Here is a 15,418-nt window from a genome sequence, read left to right on the forward strand (position 1 = left end):
AATTTCCATATTAATTTGCAACTTGTAAATGTATTCTTATTTCTAATTTCATTCTATTATAAATTCTCAAGTGTACAACTAATTAATTATACCGATTTTCAACATCTATCATTGATTACTTGTCTCATACGTAGTGACTTCTTTGACTTAAATCTTGCCTGCATAGCTCCTAAGTTTTTTTTTTTTTTTTTAAATCCTTTCAAATAAAATTAATTAGAGCTTTTAATGAAATACACATACTTGCTCACCAATGTTGGAGCTAAATTAAAAGGTTTAGGTATAGCCATTATAATTTTTATTTATTTCTATACTAAATGGATAGATTTTAGAGATTTTGTTATGAAAAGAGCAATACATAAGAGTTTCTATACTACAAGAATTCTCATATTTAGCAAGTGACGCGCGCAAATTAATAGCAACAATATAAATAGTTGCCGGTTATAAATTCCCATCCTTTGTAATGTAGGCACAAAAATTTCGGCCCACACAATTAAAAAAAAAAATCCCACTACTCTGATAAATAACTATACCCCGCTAAAAAATAGAACCATACCCGCGTTTTTTTTTTTCACTCAAGAAAACTGATTTGGCTCTTCTCGCGATTTCTTCACCACTCCAAGGAAACTGATTTCGGCTCTTCTCTTTCGTTGCCGTCACGCTCAGACTCCCACACCATCGACCACCTCCCACAGCCTATTCCGGCCATCTCTGACCGCCTCGACAACCGGAATCGCGATGCCACGTTCTTGGAGAAGCTTTGTTCCCATCTCCGCGGGGGTAGAGTGAACTTGTTCTCCTCAGTTGTCTTCGATCTCTCCCTCTTTCCGCAATTCTCAAGTTAGTTTTTTCTGATTAAGCACGCTTTGGGGATTAATTTTTTAGAACAAATTTAGGAGATTTTATTATATAATTATTATATGTTTAGATGAATTATTAGGTGAATCTGATTTGCCGACCTAATTTCGGCTCTCACTCCGTCAACAAACCCGTCTCCGTCACTAGCCATTCTCAGGGTTTTTTTTTTGTTTTTTTTGTTTTTTTTTTATGTAGCGTCTTATTTAGGGGATTCATTTAGTTCATAACATAATTCTTAGATTTGATCTATTTATTGGTTTTATTGTTTGGGGATTATCTGATTTTCAAGCAATTTTTTATGTGAGAATTATCTCATTTGCAGGTGTTTTTTATTTTGACAATTTTTTCTAAAGACATTCAAGCACAACAGATTTTAGCTTCATTATCCAAATCTATATAGTGTTTTGTGTGTCTCTGCTTGAATGGTTTTGGCTTATTTTTGTAGATTTTTGGGTATTATTTGACAATTGATAATTTAGCTCAACAAAGTTTAAGAGCAGTGTAAAAACAACACAAAACATTATATAAATTTAGGGATTGATTTAGTTTATAGCATAATTCTTGGTTTTTTTTTTTGTTGGTCTTTTAGTTTGGAGATTATCTTATTTTTAAGTAATTTTTTATTTGAGGATTATCTAACTTGTAGGTGTTTTTTTATTTTGGCAATTTTTTTCAAAGAGATTCAGGCACAACAGATTTAAGCTTCATTATCCAAACCAACAGGCAGGTAAGCTCTTCTTCTCTGCTCATGATAGAATATAAAAATTTATATAATATTTTGTTTGTCTCTGATTGTGTATGATTGTAGCTTATTCTTGTAGATTTTTGGTTATTATTTGACAATTGATAATTTAGCTTAACAAAGTTTAAGAGCAGTGTAAAAAAAAAACACAAAAAATTATATAAATTTAGGGATTGATTTAGTTTAGAGCATAATTCTTGGTTTTTTTTTTTGTTGGTCTTTTTGTTTGGAGATTATCTTATTTTTAAGCAATTTTTTATTTGAGGATTATCTAACTTGTAGTTGTTTTTTATTTTGGCAATTTTTTCCAAAGAGATTCAGGCACAACAGATTTGAGCTATTAGCGTATATATATACCAAGCATTATTATTATTATTGTATTTAGGATTATTTCCCTTTTTTGTTGTATTAAGGTTATATATACCCAGACTATTCTATTATGTAATTCATTATTCAGACTTTCTCTTTTTCTCTGAATCCCTAAATCTTCATGGTATCAAAGCCGTCTTCTCCATTCATGGCTTTTGTTAATTGATTGAAGAAAGTTAATATACCAAGCACGGTGTTCGCGGATCGAGCTACGTTTTTTGTCCGTATCGTTGGTATTTTCGCCTCCTTTTCTTGATTTGTGGATGTCGTAATTGGTTGAGTGATTGTCATGTTCATCGGTTCGGTGCTGTTTGGATGCGTTGTTGATTTCGTTTTCGGATTTCGATTTGGGGGTTTCTATCTGTTTGTTTGGATTTCGTTTTTTTAGTGTTTGGATTTGTGCTTTTTCGATATGGCGGGTCGTAGAGATGATTCCCTTCAGGCAATTGGTGTTCAACTGGATGGCAAAAATTACTCATATTGGAGTGATGTTATGAGGAATTTTTTGCGTGGAAAATCGATGTGGAGTTATGTGACGGGTGTGCGTCGTAAGCCTACCGATGAGAAGGCTGAAGATTTTGCAACTTCGATTGATGTTTGGGAGTTTGACAACGCGAAAATTATCACGTGGATTAACAATTCTGTTACCCACTCGATCGGTCCTTAGTTGGCAAAGTACGAGACTGCGAAGGAGGTCTGAGGACATCTAGATAGACTCTATACTCAGTTTAATTTTGCCAAACAGTATCAGTTGGAGATGGATATTCGTGCGCTTCGGCAAAATGGTTTGAGTATTCAAGAGTTCTATTCTGCCATGTCCTTATTGTGGGATCAATTGGCATTGACTGAGTCGGCTGAATTGAGGGCAGTGACGGCTTACATCTCTCGGCGTGAGGAGCAGCGATTAGTTCAGTTCCTGATGGCCCTTCGTAACGACTTTGAGGGATTGCGTGGTGCGATTCTTCTCCGCAGTCCTCTTCCTTCTGTTGATTCTATGGTCAACGAGCTGCTGGCCGAAGAGGTTCGTCTCAAGTCCAAGATCGACAAGGAGAGTCCATCACCCGCGGTGCCTGCTGTCCTTGCTGCCCCGTATCGTTCTCCTGCTGGTAGTACGTCCAGGTCATCACTCCCTCTGGATAAATGTGCCTTCTGTAAAGAGAAGGGACATTGGAAGGCTTAGTGTCCGAAGTTAGGCAGGGACGGAGCACAGCCGCAGCAGCAGCAGCAGCAACAACGCCCAACCCAACCTCAGTCTCGCCCGACGGCTCCGTGGGCACCCCGTCCGACAGCTCCGTGGGCACCTCGTGCACCAGCTCCGTGGGCACCTCGTCCGACACCTCCGTGGACACCTCCGCCCACCAACGACGTTACTGCCCCATCTGTGGACCCGTACATGTTTGAGCAGTTCCTTGCCTCTCAGCCTCATGCCATGTCAGCCTCTTCCTCTAAAGGTTTGTCTTCATCGTCAGTCCCACGTATACCATCCTCCATTTGGATACTTGATTCGGGTGCTTCTAACCATATGTCCCCTCATTTTTCATCTTTTGCGTCTTTTTCCACTCACTCGTCCATACACATTATGACCGCCGATGGCACCCCTATGCCATCAGAGGGTTTTGGTTCTGTTGTTACATCTCATATTTGCATTCCTGATGCCTACTATATCCCTAGTCTTGCTTTAAATCTTGTGTCTGTTAGTCAATTGACCGATTCTGGTTTTGTAATCACTTTTTCTTCTTCATCTTGTTGTGTTCAGGATCCGCGATCTTAGATGGTGATTGGGACATGCCGTAAGCAGGGGGGACTCTATGTCTTGGATGAACTTAAAGTAACGGATGTGGCTGTTGTCAATGGTGCCCACAAGAAGAGTAGTAGTGTCTATTTATGTACATTTGATGTCATATAGTCTTACGAAGACTCTTGCTTGTAATTGCCTATTCATTAATAAAGTTGAAACGTTCATTCAATCTTCCTTGTCTGAAGCTTTATGATAAAACCCTGGTCTTTTAGTCCATAAACAAACCTAACAACTTACGAAGAGACAAATGTAGATTTGCATGAACAAACTCTTCGTAGTTTGCTTAAAACGATATATTCGCAATCTTAGGGTCAAAGGACTATTGACCTCAGTATGATTGTTAGAAGAATCTATGATGTCTGGTTATGAGGCATTGAGAGTTGGGGACTCTGTAGTTCTTCTAGGTATCTTCCGAAGGTACTGAATTGACCAGTGCACTTCTAGAGACAATATAAGAACAAACCATTTAACCTCTTATGTCTCGAAGTCACTATGTATGAATTGCATCATGCTTACCTTAATCCTGAAATGAGACATGCCATTTCACACCTTAGTATTCTCATTTGAGAAAGTCAGAGTTCGGACTCACTATGTCATTCCGAACAGGGCCTATTGGTGAAATACTAAGTTGTGAGTATGTCATGAGTAACTTTGTGAAGTTCTCATAGATATGGAATTCATGTACAAGATTGCTGAAATGCAATGTATGTCACCTCATGCTTTGTTCCTTGGAGTGTGAATAAATGAACTGGCCAGTGTCCAAATTGAGTCCTGACTCTTTTGGATGAAACAATGTGACTTGTTAGCTCCTCGTCAATACATTGTTTCTAACTTATTCACAAGCGACAAAGGAGTTGAGGAAATAACAGCTAGAAGGGTAAAATGGTAATTTAGTAAATCCCGACTAGCTGATGACATTCATGAAGGGTAAACATAGATAATATTCAGTGGATCCGCTCATCATAATTAGGTCGAATTCTTGAGTAGAAAATAAATTCATTTGAACCGAGAGATTTTCAGTGTCAGCTCTTTAGTGGAGTCAGTTGGCATTAAGCTAAACTTGGAAAAGGTTTGTGAACTTTTGAGTCCAAGTGTTTAGCTAAAGCTTTGTTCATTTGGGTCCATGAGGTCACTGTCACGAATCACATCGATAGGAATAGTTAAACTGGAAGCTAAGCCAAAACAAGAACGAAAATAGTTAAAAGGGTATTTTTGTCTTTTGAGACAAAGGATGAAATGAATGTCAATAAATTTTTTGACAAGGTCATTTTGTGACATGTTTCACTCGGCCATGACTTGATCATTGGGCCTTGTGAATTAATTTCATTTCATAAGAATTTTATTGAAAATTCTTATTGGGCCTTTTTCATGTTGTCATGAACAAATGGAAAAGCTTCTAGAAGCCTTTTCTAGAAGGCCTTGGGCGCCCAACATACCCAACCAAGAGAGAATATTTTGTGCATAAATGTATCAAGATACTTGCCAAAAGAAAAAGAGGAAACAAATTTGCATAAGGATGCTATATGGAATTCGGCCAAGAGAGAGACAAGGCAAGCCTTGAACAAAATAGGAAACAAATCAAGGCTTCTAGAAACCCTAGCTTGGCCGAGTATCTCAAAGGGAAAAAAGAGGAAATTGCTCATGAATATGTGATATTCTATAGAAGAGGAAACTACCTTATTGAAGGTGAGACCTCTCCTATAAATAGGAGCCTCATTTCCTCACATTTCATTCATCCAAGTTTAAGAGATTTGAGAGACTCTCTCTCTAGAACTTGGCCGAAGTCCTCTTCTCTCTCTCTCTAGTTTATTTTCGGTTTTCTCTTGTCTTGGCACCTAGGTCCTCACTCGACCTAGTGTTTAGCTCTGCGACTTCGAGACTCGTTCTTAAGTCGTAGCGTTTAAAAGTGCCCACTCACTGATTCCTTCTTTTCGAGTGATTTAGTGATAGAAACTTTCGTGGTTGCTCGAGGTGCCGAGGAAAGAAAGAGAGACGTGCTGCGAGGGGAGACGAGCGTTGCGAACTTTCCAAAAGCTTCTTCAAAGTTCAAGCTTCAAGAAAGGTTAGTAACTTTTATAGCTCATATTAGTTTTTATTTACATGCACATGCTCTTGTCTAGGTTAGTAAAAACTAGTTTTACTTAAAAAGAAAATTTTTAAAATTCCGCCGCTTAACGAAGCGTTAAACTTTTTCTCAAACCCTAGATCGATTCCAACAAATGGTATCAGAGCTATGGTCAAAGGAATGCATGTGCATGTTTTTAAATTATGAGCTTGAAAATCGTTTTCGAAAGTTTACTAATTTTGTGACAAGTTAGAATTGTAATCTTAGATTTTTTTTTAATTTATTGCTCATGCCTTTAAATTAAAAACCATGTTGATTTTCTATGAGTTTGGGATGATGTTAAAACACATTAGAATCAGTTCTAAAAGTTTTTAATTTTTTATATTGAAAAACGTGTTTTAAAGGTTTGAGATTTTTCGAGTAAATTTTGTGACTAGTTTTATTTTCTTGCTAGTTTCGTTTATTTACTTGAATCGTTTTATGCATGTTGTTATTTCTTTTATTCTATGTTATTACCTTGCTAATAAAACACAAATAAAAGCTTTAATAACCTTCATAAAACGTTCCGTTACACTCGTTTCTTTTTCGCACCTAAAACGACAAAGCTTTAATTTATTTCTTTTTCTTCGAGCTGGAATGTAAACCCGCATTAAAAGCGGCATAACTCTCTGCTCAGAAATCTAAATTTAATGATTCTTGAATCAAATTTTAGCTCAGTCTGTCCTCTGTCCAATGCCACCGGTTTCGGCTCAAAAGGACATCGGAGACGCCAGTTATGGCGATTTTACTCCGAGGTGCGCGGCTGTCTGAAACTCCAGTTTTTTAGAAATCCGGATTTTCAAACCCCACTACCATGAGTTATAGAACTCTAATGAGAAAATTTTCTTGAGCAAAAATGTTTTTCATATGATTATAAACATGATGTGTAAAGATTAAAAGTTTTTATTTTTGAAAGATTAATTGAAATTGAATTTTTACAAAACTAGTTTGAATTTTGAAAAACCGTTTTCACTTTCAAACTTGAAAATATTTTGTCATCCAAATCAAATAAGTTTTCAAAATGTTTTCAAAACTATATCTATATCACATATGTTCAAAATCTATATGCTCTTGAAATTTTGAGTGGGAGGTCTCCTTGTAGACAAGCCGAAAAATAAAAAGATGTGTAATCTCAAACTTTCAAGTGTTCGAGTGAGTTGAAGTTCACACTTCCCTCACGCACTTTCCCGAAATAGAAAATAGGAAAAGATCGAGTATGTACCTTGTGCCTTTATGCACTAATACTGCTCTGAACATGTCAATCTAGGATTCTCTTCTAGTTGTCCGCTCTGTCGCTCTCTAACTAGGAAATCTGTTTCCGAACTTAAAAGAGTGGATGAACCAACTCCAAAAACTAAGTGGGAGGGTTATATTCGTTGTTTGTAACCCGCGATCCCCAACACTAGTGAAAGATGCAATAACGTGGGACTAAGAGCCGCTCTTGCGACCCTCACTTAAATGTGAGTACTCCAAGGCGTTATTGCTTCGATCATTGCTCAATGAGCTACGTCCGAGAGTGATGCAATGATGGCAAGGCCTCCCCTTGGGGGATTGTTTTTCAAAGCTGATCTTTTGGACTAAGTGGTTGGTTGCACACTTAGGCTCAATCCCTAGTATCCTCCCTTGAGGCTCTGCGAAAGGATGTGAGTGATCAAACCATTTTACAAGGTGGCTAGTCAAAATAGATGTATTGACATCTTGGCTTAGCATTAATGATGTGTCATTTACTTATAAATGGAGATTTTTTGCGGCCTTCTCTTGAGGGAGTAAATTATCGTTTGGTTTATAACACCTTTGGGTTTTACAAAAGTCTTAATGAAACTTAAATCCTAAACCAAAGACTAATCATAAACTTGTTTCAACTTCAATAGGCTTTATGTCCCGCAAACATCTCTCAATCTTTCTTTCCTCGATCAAACTCGAAAACGAAAACTACGTAGATTCGAAACGTAACCTCGACATAATACCTACCGTTAACAAGCACAAATGGGTACTCACCACCCCGTGTCCTCCTCTGACGAATGATGATTCAATTCAAGAGGACAATGACGCCTTAGCGGCCTGGCTTCGATCCGATGAGATTGTGAGGTGCTATATCTTGACATCTATGAACAATATGCTGAAAGAGCAACATCGTGACATCGAGACTGCCGCTGACATGCTCTACAATCTCCTTGAGATGTTTGGAGGGCAAAGGCGTCAAACAAGGCTACAAGCAGTCCGACAGTTTATGAACTGTCATATGCAGGCTAGGACTCCTGTTGGAGACTTCATGATACTGATCATTAGTTTTCTAAATAAGATGGAAATCCTAGGATCTGAGATTGATGGGAAGAATATCATAGATATGATCTTAGAAACTCTCCCCGCATCTCTTGATACCTCCAAAATGAACTACTCCATTAACAAGCTAGAGTACACTGTTACCAAGCTTATGGAGGAACTTCACACTGCTGTAGGTCTCACTAAGAGAAAGAGGAATCAAGGAGAGGCACATGCTACTGAGCAAAAAGCCTCCGCTTCTGGAACTGTGAAGAGACCTTACAAGGCCGATAAAAAGAACTGTCCCGCCTATCTCAAAGCAAAGGAACATAGTATTGTACTAGTTACCGAAGCATGCTTAGTAGCTGATAATGTATCAACGTGGATTCTTGACTCCGCTGCTACTAACCATATTTGCTGTTCCTTGAATGGTTTCAAGAAAACCAAAAGCTTAGAGGAAGGCGAGTTCTGTTTCAAATGGGGTGATGGGAGCCTGGTGTCTGCAAAGGCTGTGGGATCCGTGACGCTGTCTTTTGAAGACCGCACTTTAAACTTGAATAATGTTTATTTTGTTCCTACCTTTGGGAAGAACTTAATATCCGTTGCTCGTCTTCGTGAGCAAGATTATTGTTTAAAGTTCATTAAGAATGAAATTCGTATTTCGTTTCCTGATAATTCTTTTGTCACTGATGCATGTATGAAGAATGCTCTTTTTTACATCTATCCCACTCAACCTTCTCTTTTAGACACCGAAATAGATAACGATCTAATTAGGGAGCCAAAGAGGATCAAACTTTCTGAATCCTCCGATCTAACAAAATCAACATACCTCTGGCACTTAAGACTTGGTCATATCAGTCTAGATAGGATTAAGAGACTTGTGAGGGATGGTCCACTCCAAGCCTCTGCAATAGGCTCACTGCCTACTTGTGAATCCTGTATAGAAGGAAAAATTACTAAGTGACCTTTCTCTGATAAAGGTCGAAGAGCCACTGAGTTGCTGGAACTAATACATTCTGATGTATGTGGTCCGCTCAACCAACAGGCACGTGGAGGATACGAATACTTCGTTACCTTCACTGATGATTACTCAAGATATGGGTTTGTCTATTTGCTCAAACACAAATCCGAGACCTTTAACGTATTTAAGGTCTTTAGGGCTTTAGTGGAAAAGCAAACTGGCAAAGTAATCAAAACCCTTCGATCTGATCGAGGTGGTGAGTATATGTCTGGAGAGTTCGATGACTTTCTTAAAGAAGAAGGTATCGCTTCTCAGCTTACCGCACCTGGCACACCTCAACAAAACGGAGTGTCAGAGAGAAGGAACCGAACTCTAATGGAGATGGTTAGATCAATGATGAGTTACTCATCACTCCCTCCTTCCTTTTGGGGATATGCCCTCGAAACAGCCGCCTACATTCTGAACAAAGTTCCGTCCAAAACGGTTCCTGGTACTCCTTATGAACGATGGACTGGCCGTAAAGTGAATCTTGGCCGCATCCGAATTTGGGGTTGCCCTGCACACGTGCTGAGGCAAAAGACTAGCAAGTTGGCTAGTAGGTCAGAATTGTGCCTGTTTGTAGGATATCCGAAGGAAACCAAAGGTTTTACTTTCTATAGTCCCGAGGATGATAAGACTTTCGTTAGCACGAATGCTCGTTTCCTTGAGGAGGACTTTATGAAGAATGCGAAACCTAGAAGCAAAATTGTGCTTGAAGAAAAGTTGGGTGAGGAAGCTTCTACCTCATCTGTAAGAACTGTTCTTACCCCAACTGAAACACAACCTAACTCATCAGAATCTCGTCAAGTAGTACTTCGACGTAGTGGGAGGGCTGTTCAACAGCCTGACAGGTACATGTCTTATGGAGACACTCTCGTAGCCGTCTCCGACATGGATGACCCTGTTTCCTATAGCCAAGCGATGGCTTGTTCTGAATCAAACCTTTGGCTTGACGCCATGAAAGTTGAAATGCACTCGATGTATGTCAACAAAGTCTGGAAACTTGTAGACCTTCCTGAAGGGATTAAACCCGTAGGGTGTAAGTGGATATACAAGAAGAAAAGGGGTCCTGATGGGAACGTCGAGACGTTCAAAGCACGACTTGTGGCGAAGGGTTATACCCAACAAGAAGGGATTGACTATGAAGAAACCTTCTCGCCAGTCGCGATGCTTAAATCCATCCGCATACTCCTATCCATAGCTGCAGCTCTTGACTATGAGATCTGGCAAATGGATGTCAAGACAGCCTTTCTGAATGGCAATCTTGACGAGCGCATTTACATGGCTCAACCAGACGGTTTCGTGGATAAAGGTCAAGAGACCAAGGTTTGTGAGTTGCTTAAATCCATTTATGGACTAAAGCAAGCATCTAGATCATGGAATATTAGATTCGATGAAACTGTAAAGAGCTTAAGCTTTGAACAGTCAATAGATGAGCCTTGTGTTTACAAGTTAATACACGAAGGCAAAGTTGTGTTTCTGGTACTATATGTCGATGATATACTACTCATTGGTAGTGACGTGGGTAAGTTATCTGAGGTTAAGGTCTGGCTAGCAAAGCAATTCGATATGAAGGATCTAGGAGAAGCCGCGTACATTCTGGGAATCCAAATCTTTCGAGATAGGAAAAACCGGACCCTGTCGCTCTCTCAAGCATCTTATATTGAAAAGGTGATGGATCGCTTCTCGATGCAAGACTGCAAGAGGGGTCAAACACCCTTTAGGCATGGAGTTTCACTCTCTAAGGACCAGTTTCCCAAGACTGCATAAGAGATTGAAGACATGAGAAAAATTCCTTACGCCTCTGCCGTGGGAAGTCTCATGTATGCCATGCTTTGCACTAGACCTGACATCTGTTTCGCCGTTGGCGTAGTTAGCCGTTTCCAATCCAACCCTGGACCCGAGCACTGGATTGCTGTTAAGCATGTTCTTAAGTATCTTCGAAGAAGTAGGAACTTGATGCTTACATACTCAGGTACTGACCTGACTATGACGGGATATACCGACTCCGATTTTCAAGCGGATAAGGATTCCAGGACATCCACTTCGGGATCTGTGTTCATCCTTAATGGTGGAGCTGTTGTGTGGAGAAGTATTAAGCAATCTTGCATTGCTGACTCCACAATGGAAGCAGAATATGTGGCTGCTTGTGAAGCATCCAAAGAGGCTGTATGGCTTAGAAAGTTCCTTAAGTATTTGGAAATTGTTCCAAACGTCGACGAGCCCATGACCCTTTATTGTGATAATAGTGGGGCTGTCGCTAACTCAAAGGAACCTAGAAGCCATAAGCACTCTAAACATATTGAGAGGAAATACCATTTGATTCGAGAGATCGCGCAACGCGGAGACGTGGAGGTGAAGTAGATCTCTGGAAGATCCATCCACCAAGGCCCTAGCGAACATGGTCTTCAACCAACTTCGAGAGGGATTAGGCATGTAGGACTACTCACATCTTCTTTGAGTCAAGTGGGAGTTTGTTGTCAATGGTGCCCACAAGAAGAGTAGTAGTGTCTATTTATGTACATTTGATGTCATATAGTCTTACGAAGACTCTTGCTTGTAATTGCCTATTCATTAATAAAGTTGAAACGTTCATTCAATCTTCCTTGTCTGAAGCTTTATGATAAAACCCTGGTCTTTTAGTCCATAAACAAACCTAACAACTTACGAAGAGACAAATGTAGATTTGCATGAACAAACTCTTCGTAGTTTGCTTAAAACGATATATTCGCAATCTTAGGGTCAAAGGACTATTGACCTCAGTATGATTGTTAGAAGAATCTATGATGTCTGGTTATGAGGCATTGAGAGTTGGGGACTCTGTAGTTCTTCTAGGTATCTTCCGAAGGTACTGAATTGACCAGTGCACTTCTAGAGACAATATAAGAACAAACCATTTAACCTCTTATGTCTCGAAGTCACTATGTATGAATTGCATCATGCTTACCTTAATCCTGAAATGAGACATGCCATTTCACACCTTAGTATTCTCATTTGAGAAAGTCAGAGTTCGGACTCACTATGTCATTCCGAACAGGGCCTATTGGTGAAATACTAAGTTGTGAGTATGTCATGAGTAACTTTGTGAAGTTCTCATAGATATGGAATTCATGTACAAGATTGCTGAAATGCAATGTATGTCACCTCATGCTTTGTTCCTTGGAGTGTGAATAAATGAACTGGCCAGTGTCCAAATTGAGTCCTGACTCTTTTGGATGAAACAATGTGACTTGTTAGCTCCTCGTCAATACATTGTTTCTAACTTATTCACAAGCGACAAAGGAGTTGAGGAAATAACAGCTAGAAGGGTAAAATGGTAATTTAGTAAATCCCGACTAGCTGATGACATTCATGAAGGGTAAACATAGATAATATTCAGTGGATCCGCTCATCATAATTAGGTCGAATTCTTGAGTAGAAAATAAATTCATTTGAACCGAGAGATTTTCAGTGTCAGCTCTTTAGTGGAGTCAGTTGGCATTAAGCTAAACTTGGAAAAGGTTTGTGAACTTTTGAGTCCAAGTGTTTAGCTAAAGCTTTGTTCATTTGGGTCCATGAGGTCACTGTCACGAATCACATCGATAGGAATAGTTAAACTGGAAGCTAAGCCAAAACAAGAACGAAAATAGTTAAAAGGGTATTTTTGTCTTTTGAGACAAAGGATGAAATGAATGTCAATAAATTTTTTGACAAGGTCATTTTGTGACATGTTTCACTCGGCCATGACTTGATCATTGGGCCTTGTGAATTAATTTCATTTCATAAGAATTTTATTGAAAATTCTTATTGGGCCTTTTTCATGTTGTCATGAACAAATGGAAAAGCTTCTAGAAGCCTTTTCTAGAAGGCCTTGGGCGCCCAACATACCCAACCAAGAGAGAATATTTTGTGCATAAATGTATCAAGATACTTGCCAAAAGAAAAAGAGGAAACAAATTTGCATAAGGATGCTATATGGAATTCGGCCAAGAGAGAGACAAGGCAAGCCTTGAACAAAATAGGAAACAAATCAAGGCTTCTAGAAACCCTAGCTTGGCCGAGTATCTCAAAGGGAAAAAAGAGGAAATTGCTCATGAATATGTGATATTCTATAGAAGAGGAAACTACCTTATTGAAGGTGAGACCTCTCCTATAAATAGGAGCCTCATTTCCTCACATTTCATTCATCCAAGTTTAAGAGATTTGAGAGACTCTCTCTCTAGAACTTGGCCGAAGTCCTCTTCTCTCTCTCTCTAGTTTATTTTCGGTTTTCTCTTGTCTTGGCACCTAGGTCCTCACTCGACCTAGTGTTTAGCTCTGCGACTTCGAGACTCGTTCTTAAGTCGTAGCGTTTAAAAGTGCCCACTCACTGATTCCTTCTTTTCGAGTGATTTAGTGATAGAAACTTTCGTGGTTGCTCGAGGTGCCGAGGAAAGAAAGAGAGACGTGCTGCGAGGGGAGACGAGCGTTGCGAACTTTCCAAAAGCTTCTTCAAAGTTCAAGCTTCAAGAAAGGTTAGTAACTTTTATAGCTCATATTAGTTTTTATTTACATGCACATGCTCTTGTCTAGGTTAGTAAAAACTAGTTTTACTTAAAAAGAAAATTTTTAAAATTCCGCCGCTTAACGAAGCGTTAAACTTTTTCTCAAACCCTAGATCGATTCCAACAGTGGCTGCCTCTAGTGTGGATTTATCTTCTTTTCGTTTGAGTCATTTGTCATCTGACTTTTATTTGTGGCATTCTCGTTTGGGTCATGTTTCAGCATCTCATTTGCGTTTTTTGGTTTCTACGGGAGTTTTAGGAAATTTGAACTCCCAGGATATTTCTGATTGTAGTGGTTGTAAACTTGTAAAATTTTCAGCTTTACCTTTTCATAAAAGTGTTTCGTCTTCTCTTGCTCTGTTTGATCTTGTGCATTCTGATGTGTGGGGAACTGATCCCGTGTCTACTAAGGGTGGTTCTAGATACTACGTTTCATTTGTTGATGATTTCACTCGTTATACTTGGGTTTATTTAATGAAGCGTAGATCTGATTTTTGTAGCATTTACCGTGATTTTAGAGCCCTCGTAAAAACACAACATTATGCTGTCATTAAATGTTTTCGTTGCGATTTAGGAGGTGAGTATACTTCTAACGATTTTTGCCAGTTACTTGCTTCCGATGGGACAATCCGTCAAACCTCATGTACTGACACACCTCAACAAAACGGTGTAGCTGAAATGAAACATGGTCACCTTGTTGAGACTGCTCGCTCATTTCTCCTGTCTGCCGAGGTTCCTAGTATTTTTTTGGGGGAAGCTATCCATATCACTGCCTATGTCATAAACAGAATCCCAACCTCTCATAATTCAGGTTTGTCCCCTTTCGAAAAGTTGTTTGGAAAAGTCCTTGATTATGACTGTTTGCGTGTTTTTGGTTCCACTTGTTTCGTTCTCCAAACTCACGTCGAGCGCGATAAATTGTCTCCTAAGTCTGCCTTATGTGCCTTTTTGGGATATGGTGTTGGTCAAAAGGGATATCGTTGTTTTGATCCGGTCAGTCAGAAATTGTATGTCTCTCGTCATGTTGTGTTTTTAGAGCATATTCCTTTCTTCTCTGTTCCCGCTAGTTCTCATAACATGACTCAGAATGATCTTATTTGCATTGATCCTTTTGATATTGACACCGATGAGGTTGTACACACTGATACTTTGGTTCCTGAGACACACACTTCTCTGACTCCTCCTGCTACGACTGCTCAGCCATCACTTGAGATTGCGGATCATCCTCCTCTGCGTCAGTCCACCCGTCCTCGTAAGTCCACTAAACTTCCCGATTTTTCCTATTCTTCATACTCTACCTATTTTGTTTCCTTTCTCGTGTCTCTTCACTCTTTTTCTGAGCCTTTGTCCTCTAGAGAGGCTGTTGTTGACCCCCTTTGGCAGACTGCTATGGCTGAGAAACTTACTGCTCTACATCAAACCCACACTTGGGACTTCGTACCGTTGCCGTCAGGGAAGCAGATCATCGGTTCTCGTTGGGTCTATAAGATCAAGACCAAATCAGATGGGTCCATGGAGCGGTACAAGGCCCGTCTTGTTGCTAAAGGCTATTCTCAGGAGTATGGTATGGATTACGAAGATACTTTTGCACCAGTCGCAAAGATGACGACGATCCGCGCTCTGATCGCTGTGGCTTCCGTACATCGTTGGCAGATATCTCAGACGGATGTGAAGAATGCCTTCTTGTATGGTGATCTTCACGAGTAGGTCTACATGACACCCCCTCCTGGTGTCGCGCATCAGCCCGATCATGTGTGCAAGATGC

At 39.6% G+C, this 15,418-nt stretch overlaps 1 pseudogene; it reads left to right on the plus strand.

Moving 5' to 3' along the window:
• Positions 1-2,378: 2,378 nt before the first annotated feature.
• LOC149407559 (uncharacterized) lies at positions 2,379-15,360 on the plus strand (annotated as a pseudogene).
• Positions 15,361-15,418: the final 58 nt, after the last annotated feature.

This window comes from Urtica dioica, chromosome 1 (genome assembly GCF_054948205.1).
Source record: "Urtica dioica subsp. dioica isolate 48M chromosome 1, U.dioica_male_clone48M_v1_H2, whole genome shotgun sequence".
Lineage (NCBI taxonomy): Eukaryota > Viridiplantae > Streptophyta > Magnoliopsida > Rosales > Urticaceae > Urtica > Urtica dioica.